Genomic DNA, 5,093 nt, shown 5'->3' with positions numbered 1-5,093 from the left:
TGTGTGTGTGTGTGTGTGTGTGTGTGTGTGTGTGTGTGTGTTTGTGTTTTCCTGGCTTTCTTTATGGGATTTATGAATTTTCTCTTTAAGGACCTCTCTTGGTTTTAAGGTCTGTGTGAGTGTGTGTACGTGTGTGTGTGTGTGTGCGCGCGTGCATGCAAGCTTCCACCATGTTGGAATGTTCAGGGTCTTCTGTGATAGGATAGTTGGGCTCTAGTGGAGACATATTGCCCTGGCTGTTATTCATTGAGTTCTTACACTGGCACCTAATCATCTGGGTTTGGGTGATTATAAGTCTAGGTATTGTGAGTGGTGTTTTGTTCCTTGGTTTCTATTTCTTCTCTGGATTTTCAGCGAATGTGATAGCTGTGTGTTCCTGTTTTACTGGCCTGATCAGCTGTTGTGTTCTCAGGGAGTGCCTGCTGATGTTGGAGGCTGGAGTGAAGCAATGACTGGGGGAGGAGAGGCCAGGACCCCTCCTGATGTCCCTGGGATTCCCCAGGAGACATGGCAGGGCAGAAGGGACCCACAGCTGCTGATCTGTTGCAGCACTACGGACAAGCCTGAGGTACTGGGTCTGGGGAAACAAAGGGAGCAAAGAAGGTCTGTGTGCAGGCTCTGTATTCCGTATTTTTTTTTTATATTTTTAATCTCTGTTTTCTCCTTACTCATATATTACTTTTTTCCTGTTGTACAAATTTGTTACACATTCTTATGCATTTCTTTTAGTGGTTATTGTATTTTTTTAACAGACAGAAAAAAGCTTTTCCCTGGCTTTTCTAATTGTCATCAATGGAAGATTTTTGGAAACAAGCTAGTCTGCTATTGCAAAATCAGATTCACTATATTTTAAACTTAAAAACAAACCTCAAGTGGCTGGTGACGTTACTCAGTAGTAGAACACTCACCTAGCATATCCAAGGCCCTACGTTCAATCCACACCACCACTCAAATAAAACCTCTAATAAAAACCAACTGCCAGTCTTGCTCTGTTGTTTAATACACATAGATAACCAGCATATTGGTATTTGAAACAGAGCTTCCGCTGGCTTTCATATTTCTGCCTCATGTCTTTCCATATGACTTACAGACTTTGTGTGTCTGGCACAACCCTTTAAAAAGTCAATCTGTACATGTCCAGCCACCAAGTATTTCACAAGTAGTTTAGATACTGATAACCCTGGAACCACATGGATCAGTTTCCATTCAAGAATCAAACACAAATAAAGTATGTGTTCTGTGTTTGATGGCGAGACAGTAAGGGGTTTGTATGTTTGATAACGTGCATAAAAGTTGGCTTTCGAGGAAGTTTTAGAAGCTTAGCCACTGGATTTGTATAGTAAGTAATACAAGTTATTATTAGTTACAGTTATATTTAACTCTTGCAGATTAAGGAGATAACTGAGAGGATAGTGTTCGCTGGATAAGCAGAAGGACCTGAGTTTGAATCCCGAGTACTCACTTAAAAGCTCTATTCTTTTTTTTTTTGAATTTTATTTTTTTCTTATCAGTTACATTTTATTAACTCTGTATCCCAGCCGTGTCCCGATCCCTCATTCCCTCCCAGTCCCTCCCTCCCTCCCTCATCTCCACCGTGCCCCTTGCCAAGTCCACTGATAGGGGGGACCTCCTCCCCATTCATTTGATCCTGTTTTATCAGGTATCTTCAGGACTGGCTGCAAAGCTCTCCTCTGTGGCCTAACAGGACTGCTCCTCCCTTGGGGGGTGGGGAGGCCAAAGAGCCAGTCATTGAGTTCCTGTTAGAAATAGTCCTTGTTCCCCTCACTATGGGAAACCAATTGGTTACTGAGCTACCACAGGCTACATCTGAGCAGAGGTTCTAGGTTATATCCATACATGGTCCTTGGTTGAATGTCAGTCTCAGAGAAGACCCTGTGCCCAGATATATTTGGTCCTTGTGGAGCTCCTATCCTTTCCCCATCAGACTAACTCCCCTTGTTTCTTATGATTCCCTGTACTCTGCCAAAGGTTTGGTCATGAGTCTTTGCTTTGAAAACACTGCTAGTTAGAGTCTTTCAAATGCGCTCAGTAGACTCCTGTCATACATTCAATGCACATCCCATCTGTCTTTCTAAACGAGGATTGATCATCTTACCCCATGTCCGCTCTCTTGATTATCTTTTTTAGGTGTATAGATTTCATTATGTTTATCACATCTTATAGGTCTATATAAGTGAGTATATACCGTGTTTGTCTTTTTCCTTCTGGGATATTTCACTCAGGATGATCTTTTCTAGATCTCACCATTTGCCTGCAAATTTCATGATTTCCTCCTTTTTGATTGCTGAGTAGTATTCCATTGTGTAAAAATACCACAATTTCTGTACCCATTCCTCCGTTGATGGACATCTGGGTTGTTTCCAGGTTCTGGCTATTACAAATAAAGCTGCTATAAACATGGTTGAGCAAATATCCCTTTTGTGTACTTGAGCAAACTTTGGGTATATACCTAGTAGTGGTATAGCTGGGTCTTGAGGAAGCACTATTCCTAATTGTCTTAGAAAGCGCCAGATTGATTTCCAGAGTGGTTGTACCAGTTTACATTCCTACCAGCAGTGGAGAAGGGTTCCCCTTTCTCCACAACCTCTCCAGCATGTGTTGTCCCTTGAGTTTTTCATGTTGGCCATTCTGATGGGTGTAAGGTGATATCTCAGGGTCGTTTTGATTTGCATTTCCCTGATGGCTAATGAGGATGAGCATTTCTTTAAGTGTTTCTCTGCCATTCGATATTCCTCTACAGAGAATTCTCTGTTTAGCTCTGTTCCCCATTTTTTAATTGGATTACTTGGTTTGCTGCTTTTCAGCTTCTTTAGTTCTTTGTATATACTCGATATTAGTCCTCTGTCAAATACATGATTGGTGAAGATCCTTTCCCTGTCTGTAGGCAGTTGTTTTGTTCTGATGACAGTGTCCTTTGCTTTACAGAAGCTTTTCAGTTTCATGAGGTCCCATTTATTGATTGTTGCTCTTAGAGCCTGTGCTGTTGGTGTTCTGTTCAGGAAGTTGTCTCCTGTGCCAATGAGTTCTAGGCTGTTCCCCACTTTTTCTTCTAACAGATTTAGAGTATCTGGTTTTATGTTTAGGTCTTTGATCTACTTGGACTTTAGTTTTGTGCAGGGTGATAAATATAAATCTATTTTCATTTTTCTGCATGTGGACATCCAGTTGGACCAGCACCATTTGTTGAAGATGCTATCTTTTTTCCATTGAATGGTTTTGGCTTCTTTGTCAAAAATCGAGTATTCATAGGTATGTGGGTTTATTTCTGGGTCTTCTATGTGGTTCCATTGATCCTCCTTTCTGTTTTTATGCCAATACCATGCAGTTTTTATTACTATTGCTCTGTAGTACAACTTAAGATTGGGGATGGAGATACCTCCAGATGATCTGTTGTTGTACAGGATTGTTTTGGAGATTCTGGGTTTTTTGTTTCTTCATATGAAGCTGAGAATCTTTTTTTCAAGGTCTGTAAAGAATTGAGTTGGTATTTTGATGGGAATTGCATTGAATCTGTAGATTGCTTTTGGCAGGATGGCCATTTTCACAATGTTAATCCTACCAATCCATGAGCACAGGAGATCTTTCCATCTTCTGAGATCTTCTTCAATTTCTTTCTTCAGAGACTTGAAGTTTTTCTCAAACAGGTCTTTCACTTGTAAAAGCTCTATTCTTTTTTTTTAATTTTTTATTATTTTTAATTTATTTCTTTATTTATTACAATTTATTTACTTTGTATGCCAGCTGTAGTTCCCTTCCTCATCCCTTCCCAATCCTATCGTCCCTTCCTCTTCTCCTCCCATGCCTTCTACCAGTCCACTCCTCCCCTTCCCTCTGACCCTAGTCAATCAGGTCTCATCAGGACTGTTTGCACTGTCTTCCTCTGTGGCCTAGTAAAGCTGCACTCCTCGCATGGGGAGGGGATCAAAGAGCCAGCCACTGAGTTCATGTCAGAGATAGCCCCTGTTCCTCTTACTAGGGAACACACATGGAGGCTGAGCTGCCATGGGCTACATTTGAGCAAGGGATCTAGGTTATCTCCATGCATGGTCCTTGGTTGGAGTATCGGTCTTTGCAAAGACCCCAGGGCCCAGGCTTTTTGGTTCTGTTGCTCTTGTGGAGCTCCTGTCCCCTCTAGGTCTTTCATCTCCTCCTTCTTTCTTAAGATTCCTTGCACTCTGCCCACAGTTTGGCTGTGAGTCTCAATAAAAGCTCTATTCTAATACCTCTGGCCAGCCAGTCTATTCAGTGAGAGACCCTGTCTGAAAAAAATTAAGGTGTCAGAGAGCAGTAGACAAAAATACATAAAGTTGATCTCTGACTTGTGTTACTTACTGTACATATGTAAAGCAGGTGAGGATACATGCATACCAAAAGAAAAAGGGGAAATCTGGAAAACACCAGTGCTGTGTCTTTTTGATGCTTAATGTGATTAAAGACTGCGGACATTCTGGCTCATGCTTTTAAAAGTTATCATCTTTTTCTTCATGACTGTAGGAATTCTGGGTAGCTAAAACAAACAGCAGAAATTTGGATACTGAAACCAAGTAAGACACACACACAGCTCGACATTGAATGTTTTCAGCAGTTCGGCTCTCTTGTTCTCTTTGGTTTTTTTCTTTGAATATATACTTGCAATAAACATTATAACAAATATAATGGAAATATTATAGATTTAATCTTCTAAGATTTATACTGATCAAATGCTGGTTTTCTGTTTTACATATTGCCTGTTCGAATAAGATTAATTTAGAGAAATTATGTTGCTACATAAAATTCAAAAGTCAAAAATTATACAGATAAGCACCTGTATTTACAAAAACAGGTTTGCCTTAGTTGCACAGATTGTAGTCACACTTGGCTGTCATCCAGCGTGACTCTTGATGCTTATCAGCTTGATTTCATCCAGGCCTGCTTATAGGGTGACGCTGAGGCTGAAGGTGGAATATATAATTGTCGTAGATTGTGTTTTGTCACTTGCAGAACTGAATTACCTCCTGCACTTAGGTGAGTGTGAGTGTTTTTTTCCTTCTTCTTCTTCTTCTTCTTCTTCTTCTTCTTCTTCTTCTTCTTCT

The 5,093-nt window shown here is 40.6% G+C and overlaps 1 protein-coding gene across 7 annotated transcripts in view; it reads left to right on the top strand.

The window, feature by feature from the left end:
• Ldah (lipid droplet associated hydrolase) overlaps nucleotides 1-5,093 on the top strand; it is a 75,706-nt gene that overhangs the window by 1,433 nt on the left and 69,180 nt on the right. For 4 of the 7 annotated variants that reach the window (XM_055625931.1, XM_055625959.1, XM_055625949.1 and 1 more), the window contains one exon: nucleotides 413-568. The exons of 2 other annotated variants lie outside the window; for them this stretch is intronic. The gene's annotated coding sequence lies outside the window, so the exon portion shown is untranslated. Of the gene's footprint in view, nucleotides 1-412; nucleotides 569-3,187; nucleotides 3,271-5,093 lie in introns of those variants that run through there. One more of the 7 variants, XM_055625976.1, reaches the window with a different exon arrangement.

The sequence above is a fragment of the Psammomys obesus genome, unplaced genomic scaffold (assembly GCF_907164565.1).
Source record: "Psammomys obesus unplaced genomic scaffold, mPsaObe1.curated_primary_1811, whole genome shotgun sequence".
NCBI classification, from domain to species: Eukaryota; Metazoa; Chordata; class Mammalia; order Rodentia; family Muridae; genus Psammomys; species Psammomys obesus.
This window is presented reverse-complemented; position numbering and strand designations above follow the sequence as displayed.